General features: G+C 39.3%; 1 non-coding gene across 1 annotated transcript; it reads left to right on the forward strand.

The window, feature by feature from the left end:
- Positions 1-2,636: 2,636 nt before the first annotated feature.
- On the forward strand, positions 2,637-2,723 carry Trnastop-uca (transfer RNA opal suppressor (anticodon UCA)). Its single transcript has one exon. It is a non-coding gene; the product is annotated as a tRNA-Sec (tRNA).
- Positions 2,724-13,374: the final 10,651 nt, after the last annotated feature.

The raw sequence follows: 13,374 nt of genomic DNA on the forward strand, positions 1-13,374 counted from the left end.
CACCAATTTTCTTGTTTCTGTACCAAAGGTTATTTTATGTAGTTTATATAATGTTTATTTGAACTGTATCTATTTAATTTTAATTCACCCTTCAAGCTTATATCACCAGATTGCTATATTTTTGTCATTGTCCTAATTTTTGTTGTATATCTATAAAGACATAAACCTGACTTGTTCCACATCCTTGTGGTTCAGCACAATGTGGATTCACGGAATTTGAAGTAAATAAATAAATAAATGTGGCAGTCCCTCTTCGTATTGGGTGAATTGTGGATTGATTGATTTATTCATCTGGGGTACAGTATACATTGTATCAATGTAGCAGCAGCAGCACTCCATCTTCAGGCCACAAGTGGCCCATTGGGACCATCTGACCGCTGTGTCATCCTCTGCTGAGGATGCGGATAGGAGGGGCATGTGGTCAGAACACAGCTCTCCCAGTCATTATGATGGTGTTTTTTGACTGGAGCCAGTACTATTCAGTCGAGTAGCTCCTCAAGTGGCATCACGAGGCTGAGTGCACCCTGAAAAATGGTAATAGCTCATGGCAGCCCGGATGGTCACCCATTCAAGTGCCGGCCACGCCCGACAGCACTTACCTTCAGTGATCTGACGGGAACTGGTGTATCCACTGCGGCAAGGCCATTGCCTATTGTATCGGTGTGAATCTACAAAATGTGGTTAACATGTTACCTCAGCACAATAATATAGTTACTACTTTAAAATTCCACAATGCTCCTAACAAGGGCATGTTCATCCCATCGGCCTCTATCAATGAGGAACTAGTTGGTAACAGTACTGAAACTAAATTCTTAGGACTTTGGCTGCAGAGCAAAGTAAAATGGAATAAACATACTGAATTTCTCAGTGCAGAACTGAGCAAAACATGTTACCTTCTTTGCTCACTAAAATCATGCTGTAGTGAGAAAACAGTAATGAATGCATAGCATGCCTACTTTCATTCTCTTCTTAGATATGGGGTCACTTTCTGGGGAAACTATAAAACAGCTAATAGCACTTTTAAACTGCAAACAAGGGCCATTACAATCTTGTTTGGGTGCAAGTCTAGACTCTCTTGTAAACCTCTGTTTATGAAATCTGGTATTCCTCCATTACCATATGTGTGCATTACAGAAAACCTATTATTCTTTGAAAATAAATGTAATAGGAAAGGTCTGCATATTGCAAAAAAACTTATCACTTTACCAGCCAAAACATAAACTTACATATAACTCAAATTAGCACAGCTCTGTGCCAAAAAGGTACTTTTCACATGGCAGTTAAGCTCTATAACAAACTTCCTGAAAACATAAAAGCTATTATTGAAGTCAATACCTTTGGAAAATCTCTAATGTCATATTTACGACATCACTGATTTTACTCCGTTGAAGAATATGTAAATTTATGAAGGGTTTTATATAAATACTTATGTATAAAGAGTGTTACAGTAACCTTAAATAAGTGTGCCAAGAAATGACTTTCAGCTGTCTACTGATAACTTGACTTGTCCAACGTCTTATGCATAAGCTGCTTTGTAGACAACTGGACCGATAAATACAATACAATACTGCACCCACACAGTAGACAGGTATACACTGACATTTATGGAATATCCCGTTGTCATACTAGACCATAAAAAAAGAAAAGCTGCTGTGTGTGTGTTTATGTCCCCGAAAAAAAAAAAGGGTATCAGTATGCATTTTAGAGCCCGTGTTTACTAGGCTTTCTTTTTTGCTTTTTGTGAGGTAGGCGACCTGTCCCGAAAGATTGTTAATGTTTTCTTCGGGACACTCTGTATAGACTGTATAGATGATTTTCGATTGCTATTTTAATGTGATACGGGCCTGCTATTAATTTTTATTTCCGTTATTTGGCTCTTCGGATGTGGAAGGTTATATGAGGAAGGGACACGAGGAAGCGTTAAGCTCCTGCAGTTTCCGAGATCCCGAAAAATTCTTAGACCTTCGTGTCACTTTCCAGCACGACTACTGCACTTAATAACAGCTTTTATGTCTCGTTGCAGGAGGTGACTAAACTCTCCCCTTCTTCCGATAATAAACAAGTGGAGATTTCGCAGGCTTTGCATAGTCCGAAATCCAGTTTCAAAACATCGTGAAATATTAGATGAAGTACCTAGCAGTGTAAAAAAAAAAAATCGTTTTCTATTTTGTACAAGAGTAGTTAGATTGCACATACACTGATATTCAAGCCCGAATACAGTTATCAGGATGGTATGTACAATCTTCTACGAACCTACGAAGCACGTAGAAGATATTAGCAAACGAATCTGTAGTGGTACAGTTCCTTTGTCACTAAACATGTGACCAATTATCGCATTTAATCAACGAGTCGTTATAGTCAGGACAAGCCGCGCGCCTTGCCGTCAAAGCTATGCTGTGGGCGGCGCGCTTGTGAGCTTGCGCGGCTGGGGTGGCAACGGGGCGCAGTGATAAGACTGATAAATCTTTGGTTTTACATGCTTATTTCGAGCGAACAACTGCATGAATTTTCGTAAAGGGAAAATAAACTTCTTTGCTGAGAAATTCTATAAACTAAATAACAAAATTAATGAAGTTCTCGCACTAACTTTGTATTCTTAGATTTCCTTTAAATACGACGCTACATCGCATTCGTCCGCCCAGCTGAGCTCCGGTGGTCCGGTGTGCAGGCTTCAAACCTGTAGCTGACTAACGTCAGAGTGGTTCGATTCCACCTGCTGGGCGGTTGTGTATAAATCGTATGTGATCGGTTCTTCTGCGTAAAATGCTCCTTTTTTTTGTTATGTCTCTCCGTGCAATGTCAATGGTTTATGTTCCATTAGTTGAGAAGAACGAAGGGTTAAAAATTCAGTCTGTGTAAATAAAGTTTGATGAAATTAGACTTTCTGTGTGTGATATGATGCTTTTTTTTGTTATAACTATCCGTACAATGTCAGTGGTTTGTGTTCTATTTGTTGAGAAAAACGAAAGGCAAAAAATTCAATCCGTGTGTGTTTTGTTCCCTTTAGCGATACCCTTGTCACACCGTAAACACTACGTTCCTCTTTTCCTCTGGGCAGTGTAATGACGCAGGGTGACTCGACTCAAATTATTGACATGCTCTACTTAGCAGAGCAGTTAAATAGGACATAAATATCAGACATTCTACATACACAATTTTAAATTTCTTGTGCACTACTTTTCCTCTTAGCTCGAATCATTACTATTGAAACACCACATCCCACAGGCCCCAAACGCCTTTCCTTCCTTAATATCTTGTATGGTTCTATACAGGCCCCTACTGGTACGTCATATGGCACAACTTCCCTACCGTAATTCTTTTATTGACTGTCAGTTATTTATCCTTCTCTTGAATGGAACAGACATTTAAAGAATTTTTAAGTTGTCTGTATCATTTGCTCTCTGTTTCTGGATATGGTATTAGGCGTTGACATCACTGATGAAATTTGATGCCCATTCAATTACATTGTTGTTTTGTTTCTTTCATCGACTGTAGTTTTCAACTGTTTCTTTAACCAAATTTTTATCTTTCGGTGTAACATTCTAAGACATTTCAGAATAGCTTTCTTTAGTTCATCATATTCTATCACGTGGCTCTCTTTATTATTATTTGATTGAAACTTATGCCTTTCTATAAAAGTTGCCTTGTCCCGAATATACCAGTTAAAAACTCAAACATTATGCAGTTCATATGGTAGTACGGGAAAGTATTCACCAAATAGAATTTTGACAGTATCTTCTATTCAGATCTTTGCGAAATATCAGGCTTGTGCACTCGACGATAAGAATAATTTAACTACAAGGCGAGTGAGAAGTGGAACCAATCGCGTCATACAAAAACAAGGAGCAAAAACGCGTGGGTGTAAACGAGAACACATGGCGCACTAGTAGGTTGGGTAAAGCGATCAGCAGGCTTTGATTTACTGGTGACACATACGTGGGACGATGCCTATATTCAGAAAGAAAAATCATCTTACATTAGCACAAATGTATTCGCAACTAAAGTGATCAGACAGTGGGAAACCTGATGAAAGAAGTGAAGAAGCAATGGGATAAATGATGGAATCAGTTTTTCAGCAGAAGTTTGAAACGCTTTGTGATCGAAGCTTGGGTATGTAGTGTGAAGCTAAGTGCACCAGTAGTCAGAGTGCATTATTGTCTCATACTGTTAATATATCTCATAATTTTTATTTTAATATTATGGTCATAACGGCCAATTTTCAGTTGTTAGTACATGATGAATGTAATATACGTTACACTGAAATATTACATTTAAGGCAATATCTTCAGTTCTCACTGCTGGACCGAATAATTTGCTTTTTCTGACATTTGCTTTTTGCTTCTTTGTGTTGCAAAATTGAAGTTTAATATAGAAATCCTTTGTTGCTGGGCCGCAAAACTGTAGCAAGTGTTGGAGGTCCCTAAACTTTTCAAGTGAGAATGGTGCGAGATCTGCAACAAAGCGCAAAGGATATTATTTTGTTCATAACTGCACAAATTGATTTCTTGTAATGAAAGGTTGATATTAAAGCCACAATGCCAGATATTTTGTTTTAGTTTAAGAGCGTGAAATGAAAGTAACCATCTTACCTTTGTACAAATAACCCGGAAAGAAGAATTCTCCAGAATTTAGTTCACTATCTGTATTCTCGGCTTCATGGGGACATGAACCCACAGACAGGTTGATTTGCTGATGAACTCTCCCATACACCATTGTAAGACCTTTTGGAACTGAACAAGGGGTTCCATTTCTTGTTGTAACAAAAGCTCCTTCACTGGCTGAAAGGCAAAACGACACTTCATCCTGTACAGAGGTGATAAAAAACGGTTCCAAGATATGTGACGTGCTTGATCTACTCCATTGACATCAAAAGGAGAAGGTTTCACCCTAGCTGCAGAAAAATGGCTCAGCCAATGGTCAGGAATTTCAGCAGGTGTCTTATTGCTTATGAAGGACATACTACGATCACACTCCGTATAGGAGTGACCTCTAATGGGAAACGTTACTATAACAGAGTTCAGTCTTCTTGTGTTGTTGACAACATAATGTAAGAATCTGATAACAGTATAATTTTTATTCTGCCCACTGCATGCATGGCAGAATATGCCCAGATGCTTGAGATCTGGTTCCAGCTTTGTGAACAGAAAGCTGTGCAACATGGATACAACTTCGTCAGATTCTTTCCATCCAATGGTCTCACCATAAAGTAGAAAACAGAGTCACTATTAGAGAGGACATGAATACTAAAAAAATACAGAGATACAGGGCGCCTGCAAAAAACCTCATCGATGGAAATGTTTGGCTTATTGAGATTTTCTTGAAAATTCATGACCATACTTTCATAATCTTTCTCTCTCATACTCCTATTTTTTACGCCTTTCTTTATTCTGTGGAATGGTTCTGCTTTCATCTTGTATACAACATTTTCTGTCTGTAGCTGCATTTGTTCCCTTTGAAGTTTCAGTTGCGCTTCTTCATTTGTAGTGCTCTTCAGTCTCTGAGCAATGACTTGCATTTCTGCTCGAAATTTGTCACAAGTGCTGCAGGTATCACAACTAGAAAAACCAAATTTTGTATTGAACTGTGAACCGAAACATTTCTGTAATGCTGATAATATACGTCAGGGAGTCCTTCTCTTTGTACATCTGATGCATTTTTCTAACATTCAAGTCCGCAGGGAGGTACAGTTTCTTACTTACACTCTTGCTTTAATGACTTGGCCTGTATCTGAGAGTCAATGTGCCGTTTAACTGCTTCAAACACCTCAGGGCATTTTCTGTTATGTAAGTAATCCTATTTCCCATGCATACCTTTCGATACAGCACCTAGCCTTTCGTGATATTTACAAAATGTGTACTCTTCACGACGTGATATCATGAATAGCAATAAAGGCTTTAGCATATCTCGGTCATGTTTTGAGCATCTGACACGCACTTCATAAGAATACGCTTTGCTATTGAACCTTGCGTGGTCCAGATCTTGTCTAGGTCTACGCTGTTTCATTGGGTTTATAGACATCAGGCCAAATAAATAGGAATTCTGCTCATCATAACTTCTCATTTCATTAAATTCTTGAAGAATTTGTGATCTCTATTCAGCAGACATAGTTTCAAAGCATTTTAATCCCTTACAATTACGGTCTGGGTCGGCCTCGTGAGATTTATGGTGACATCCGTTTCTGCAAAGCGAAGGGAAATTTTGAAGTCCTTTTTTGAATTTGTAGATGTAGAATGCTGTGTCTCCATTACCTCGAACATTCTGCCGTAGCGTTTTCCCTTTTTAGAAGACTTCTCTGTGTTAGACGCATTTTGAACGTCATCTTCCACACTTTCCGTATTACCATCTTGCAAATAAACAACATCCACAGAATAATAACAATGAAAACAAAAGGCTGAGAACGAAAAAAGCAGTGTTGCGAAAAGAGTTTGCAAGGAAGACAGGATAAAAGAAACAGATTCGGAAACATGCAGGAATGACAATCATCATTTTCCCCTACGGCACAATTGACAGCTAGCATTGTTTCCGTTCACAGGTAATTTTCAGACCATTACTACACAACGACTTGCAGTGTTCTTGCCGTAAAACGCTGTATACGCATTCGTGTACGTATCTTCAGCTATGCATTGCCATTCCTGACTCATTTTCGACAAAAATGTGGCATCCATCATTTTTGCCTCTTCAAGTATTAATTGTTCAAAAAAATGTTCAAATGTGTGTGAAATCTTATGGGACTTAACTGGTAAGGTCATCAGTCCCTAAGCTTACACACCACTTAACCTAAATTATCCTAAGAACAAACACACACATACATGCCCGAGGGGAGACTCGAACCACCGCCGGGACCAGTTGCACAGTCCATGACTGGAGCGCCTCAGACCGCTCGGCTAATCCATCGCGGCTATAAATTGTTGCAGGGGTTGCCAACTACCCCGTATTTCCCGGGAAATCCCGTACTTTGGCTATTTTTTAGTCAGATCCCGTGACCCGTATCATTTCGAATTCAGTCTGTATTTTTCTAAGTTTTGCACTGGCTGTTAAAACAATTTATTTCGCCTGACACGCCACGGCTTTCCCTACGAACTCTATCCCCGTGGTGAACAAGTAAATCGTTTCTAAAACTGTATGGTGACATCCGTTTCTGCAAAGCGAAGGGAAGTTTCAAAGTCCTTTTTTGAATTTGTAGACGTAGAATGGAGTGAAATTCTCCTTCATTTCCCAGCTAGATGGCTTTCTTTAAGATGAGAAGTTGTCAGAATCATTGCAAATTGGGAAGCCATTAAAAATCACATCAGAAGTAGTAACGGTTGTCCCAAAGCTCTGAAGTTATTTTGAAATGATTCTGATGACACTGAAAGACAGTTAACCTCGGACATTTATTCAACATTTTTCCTTTATTGCCGTTGTTTTAGAATGTTCTGACTTTTTAGAACGCTCTGATGTTAGTATAATAGAAACCTTCGATGCAGCCGAGACTCGGATTAGTAAAACTGAGCAAAGAATGAAATATTTTGGTAGCAGAGCAAATAAAGTTTTTGATAAGTTCACTGTTTCAGAAAACGCCTTCAAGATAATCTTACGCGATTTTAACTTGAATTGAAAACATATTTAGTCATGAATTTCAAATTTGAAGATCATTTGCCAATGGCAGTACAACTTTGGATGACGCTTTGTCTATGGTCCAAGCTAAAATTTAAGCATTTTCAAGAAGTAATTGATTCATTTCAGTTAGATGATGTAGTCGGCCGTTGTGGACGAGCGGTACTAGGCGCTTCAGTCCGGAACCGCGCGACCGCTACGGTCGCAGGTTCGAATCCTGCCTCGGGCATGGATGTGTGTGTGATGTCCTTAGGTTAGTTAGGTTTAAGTAGTTCTACGTTCTAGCGGACTGATGACCTCAGATGTTAAGTCCCATACTGCTCAGAGCCATTTAGATGATGTAGTTGAAGATTGTTTTTGTATGATGAACGTTGCAATGAAGAAGATATTTTGAATCAAGGGTTGTGCATGGAAGGGAACGAACCTTGAGAGCCAAAAATGTTGAGGTCCCAAATTTGCTAAAAGTAGTTGAGTTTGTATTGAGAATTACTCCTAGATCAAACGCTGAGGCAAAAAGCATTTTTTCCCTAACGAACCGTAAATAGACCGAATTGCGCAACAAGCTTATGAAAGCAGAGCTGCAAGTAGCAGCGAATTTTACTTGTCGCTGTATATAATGCTTTACATATGTAAAATCGAATGAATCTTTACAAAAAGAAGCAAAGACTGTTAATAAATACAAGCAATATTGTAAAAGAAAACATGCATGCACATTATAAATGTATTCCTACTGCTCCTAGTAAAAAAGAACCCTATTTGAAATGCTTATTTTGTAGGCTTCTTTCTCGATCCCTTATTTTGCCAGTAAAAAGTTGGCAACCCTAAAGTGTTAGAATATTCACCTAACCATTGAATTTTGATATCGCCATACTTTCACATATTGCCACATACAAACAGAATCTGTATGTGGTGTACTTTTTGTGTCCGTTTAAGAGATTACAGGAGCCACAAGGGTCTGTTTTGAAGATTTTCCCCTTCTTAGAGAAATGTTGCGAAGTAGATTGACCTAAGAGGGGACTACGTCCAAAAATAAGTTTTCCTTTCTTTTTCTAGTTTCACTACCGACACCAGCCTGAAACATTGCACGTTCCCTCGAACAGCACTAGAGAAACAGGCAGTACGAGATTTGGAAATGAAAACCAGCCAAATAAAGCCAATGGGTGGGGGTATTTCGTAACAGTATCAGCGACTCCCTTTTTTATTTGATTCGCATATGGAGGTAGGGAATACCGTTGTCTATGGTAGGGAAACTGGGGCACAGTGGGCACATTTTTTTGCTTTAGGATATTTTGCGATGAAATTTGATAATATTTGTGGATTATTATATGCATGCAGGAAGCCTATCCCATCTATAGCGGCCGTCACGAAAACAGGCACCTGAAGGTCATCTCACCATTTTACAGCTTTGCCAGTTATTGATTATTTCAAATGTTATTAAAATTCCGGGAAAATATTAAACATCTCTATTTTTAATGTAGAATATGATGCAGTACTTTTTGAAAGAAAATTCTTGCCAGCTGCTGCAGAAACAAAAATAAAGAAAATAATAATACAAGTAATTTTGAAGAAAAACAATTTTTTGCTTGAACCTGTTGATAAAATCTATATATTCATGTGATACATATTTTATCGTGAAAACATAAAATTATTACGAGATAAAAAATAAAATACCATAAGAGTTATGAAACTGTTCCGCCTGTGTAACGAAAATTTTGTCGCTGATGAATATGCGTTTGTTCGACCTTGTAGAAACTTCCAGAGAGAAAGTTGTTAAGAAAACTATGAAATTAATTTTGATAACGTGTGAGACATCATTGTTGCATCGCATCACCTATGAATGCATTTTATTTGCGAGAGACAGCGCGCCACTGCGAGAGGGTACTTGTATGGCACCCAGAGGATTTTTGTTCTATCAGCTTGCTTTAGCACTACCGAGAATATTCCCTACCTCAGGAAAATTTTTTATTTGCAGCTCTTACTGATCCTTTGCCATTGCAACCATCACCCAGATAGCCGATATACACTATACAAAAGTAACTGTAAGTATTTTCAGGCCACTACTTTCGTTGAGGAAGAACAAAATACATGTGTGCATATGGTTTTGTGACAGCCAAGTTTATCGAAGTATATTACATGTCTGCTGCCTTGTACACAACGCTTCGTGAAAACGATTTCAACTCTGCGGCGGAGTGTGCGCTCATTCTGGAAACATCCTCCACGCTGTGGCTAAGCCGTGTCTCTGCGATATCTTTTCTTCCAGGAGTGCTAGTTCTGTAAGGTTCGCAGAAGAGCTTGTGTGAAGTTTGGAAGATAGGAGACGAGATGGTGGCAGAATTGGGGACGGGTCGTGAGTCGTGCTTGGGTAGCTCAAGTAATTAGGGTTAGCTACCCTCTGTAATAAAAAAACTGAGTGAATGGATCAACGAAGAACCTGAACGCGTGTCATCGGACATCCACCCCGAACAAATTCAACGAACAATATAGAACAAAATGAGATGAAAAAGATGGTAGAGCACGTGCCCGCGAAAGGCAAAGGTCGCGAGTTCGAGTCGCTGTCTGGCACACAGTTTTAATCTGCCAAGAAGTTTCACAAAGCTTCGTTCTTGCAGCTGCAATGTCTCTGCATTCCATGAAAAAATTTTCGTCCACCATTAGACTTTCTGAATTAAAAACTAAGTCATCAGAGAAGACAGAGAAAAGAGATTTTTTTTCACCGAGATTTTTCTTGGCGTCGGAAACCCTCATCAGCCGAGTTATACGCACTAACTTTCTTTCAAAATCATCAATTTCCGCAGATTTCCGTTTACATTTATATCCCTCTCTTGGAGACTCAAAACATATACATCTAGAAATTCTGCCGACATTACAACACTATTAATATGGAATACAGTCGATCCTGAAATACCACAAGGTTTCGTTGTCAATTTATGAACACAAGCAAAATTTATATTATTCGTGGTTTCTACAGTGTTAGCAAGATTAGTAAAATGCTTCAGTACAATCGATGCGACAATTTTAGATTGTTTTCGAATGTGTTTTCGCCCTCTGCGCAGGCCCTTGCTTCTGCATTTCGCTCATTACCAAAAATAAGTCAATGCATCGTTCACGCAAGACTGATACCACACGTGGATACATGGCATCGGACGGAAACACACAGAATAGTCAGCTGGGTCTGGCCGACTGCACTGGTAAGTGGAGATGTGACATCAAAATTCTGAGGCGGACAAATCATAGTCCTTAGCGTCTATGGACTACAGCCAGCGGGTGTGACCTGAAGGTGTCTAATTTCGTAGCGCCCACTCTAGTACCTATATTAATTTACATGTTATTCTGATAAAAACTTTACAAACTGAATAGCTGACAGCAAAGTGATACGAAAATGCCCACTCTGCCCCCGTCGTAGGGTGCTTTGAGCATCGGCGTAGGGCAGGGCAGGTAACAGTAAGAAAAATCCACAGACAGACTGAAAACATAATTTTTCGTACTAAACATTATATGATATATTGAATTCGCACATAATAAAGTCACTGGTCTTTGTAAGTATTCATGTCAATAGGAAATACAAACATTGCTACAGTTCATTTTGTCTCGCCAATTGTGAAAGGATTTGGTAGTCTACAGTGATATCAGTGAAGTTAATTTCTCGTGCTTCTGAATCAGCAGCAAGCGAAAAAGACATCATCCCACTTACATGACTTCTCCAGATAAGTCACAACTGCAGTACTTTCATTTTCATTAATAGAACTCATATGCACTACGAAAAGGTATTTCTTTATTTTTGGTTGCCAATTTTACAATAACATAGCCGTTATCGTCTAGCTCACCTATCATTTAAAATTCTTTTTCATCATGAAAACTCAAATTATCATCACTGTCACTCATCCGAACAATAATAGAGCCTTCAAGAGCTGCTCTCTAGCTGAAGTTGCCTTCTGAACTTTTTAGGAATGGGCTTGTTGGTTGTTTGATTTTGATTGTTTGGACAATTCTTTTTCTTCCCATTTTCCCATGCTAGAAGCTCCTCCTTGTCTGCGGTATCAATAATAATTCGTGTCCTTCCTCTTCTTCATCCACACTGAGCTTCCATGCCTACAGGTGGTTGCTATTGGAAGCGTTCGAATTTCCTTCAGTGCTGTCTAGGGTCTTCAACTATTTAAACAGTTGCTGGTTGCAGGCAGACTTACAACTGGAATAGTTCTTGTATTCTTGGTGTTTGTTATGTCAGCCCTGTTGGTATCTTTATCTGTATTTTCCAGTGCATTTCCAACTACTGCATATTGCGAAGATAACTAACCTTTCTGAGCCTGTCTACATATGTTGTATTGTTTCGCTGCTGCCAGAACTTTTATACCATCTTGAACTCCACTATTCACAGCCCTCATCGTTTCTTCAACAGTTGTTAGATCTAAAAGGTTTTCCTCTCTCTCGCCGGCCGCGGTGGTCTCGCGGTTCTAGGCGCTCAGTCCGGAACCGCGCGACTGCTACGGTCGCAGGTTCGACTCCTGCCTCGGGCATGGATGTGTGTGATGTCCTTAGGTTAGTTAGGTTTAAGTAGTTCTAAGTTCTAGGGGACCGATGACCACAGATGTTAAGTCCCATAGTGCTCAGAGCCATTTGAACCATTTTTTTTTTTCCTCTCTCTCTACCGAACCATTTTTGTTTTCTGCATATATGCTCACTGCGCCCTAGAAAAAATTGCTCACTCTGAGTCAAACCACATCGACACAATTAAATACATTTATTCAGTCACATAAAGAAGTCAGGTTATCTTCCATTAGGAAAGTTGGTGCAATCAGCGACTGTGATATTATTTATAAATTATAGAGCGCAGCAATCAGTCGTCCTTTTTTGTAGATTTTATTTGGCAAATCCAGATTTCGGCTAGTGCCTAGCCATTATCGATGCACTATTTTCTAGTCTCGATACATGTCAGTTCCCTGCTGTTCGGGCGTCAGTCATAGTTCTTTGAATACTAAAGAAGTTACTCAAGAAGCTATAATTCTGTATTTCATATGATATGCAGAGACAATACCCATGATCACTGCTTATTATCTCAATGTTTGGTTCCTACAAAATGAGGAAGTACAAATCCTTAGTACAGACATTTGCAGAGGACATAATAAAACGAGAGTCACAGTTTCAATACTCCAACGTCATTCAGTCATTTAGTTTTCACAATCTTCTAAATGCTCAGGGAGTGTAGGCTACATATGCAAACATATGATCGCACCCTGACTCTCGTAGATTTTATATAATCAATTGCTCACTGTGTCCCACTACTCACTTACCACAGTCTCTACTGTAACGCAATACGCATAGTCCTTCTGTTTGATTCTTGAGTGAAATACGGTATGTGCAGGGAATGCAATATTTTGTAGTCTTCCTCGAGTATCGATTCTCTAGATTTACCCAACTAGATTTTGCGAGAAAACGGTTACCTTTTTTCCAGAGAAGTCCGCTTAATTTTCCTGTGCGTCTCCCTTTCACTTTCCCTTGGCTCCACAGACTATCCGAAAAGTGCATCTGCATTCGTTGGAAATTGGCTTTCATGCTTCCTTTTTCACGAGAACATAAGAATAACTCTAAAGCGTCAATTCACTGTCCCTAACCACTGTTTCCACGTGTTCCTCCCATTTCACATAGCTTCATAGGACAGCCTAATCAGGGCCGTGCAGAGGTGATCTACGTCCTCTGCGGAACTGCGAAAGCTGCCCTCCCCCCTCAGAATAACTACTTCTATAGTTTGTCTGCTAATACTTTGTAAATTTTGTAATCCGT

Source organism: Schistocerca cancellata, chromosome 2, assembly GCF_023864275.1.
Source record: "Schistocerca cancellata isolate TAMUIC-IGC-003103 chromosome 2, iqSchCanc2.1, whole genome shotgun sequence".
Lineage (NCBI taxonomy): Eukaryota > Metazoa > Arthropoda > Insecta > Orthoptera > Acrididae > Schistocerca > Schistocerca cancellata.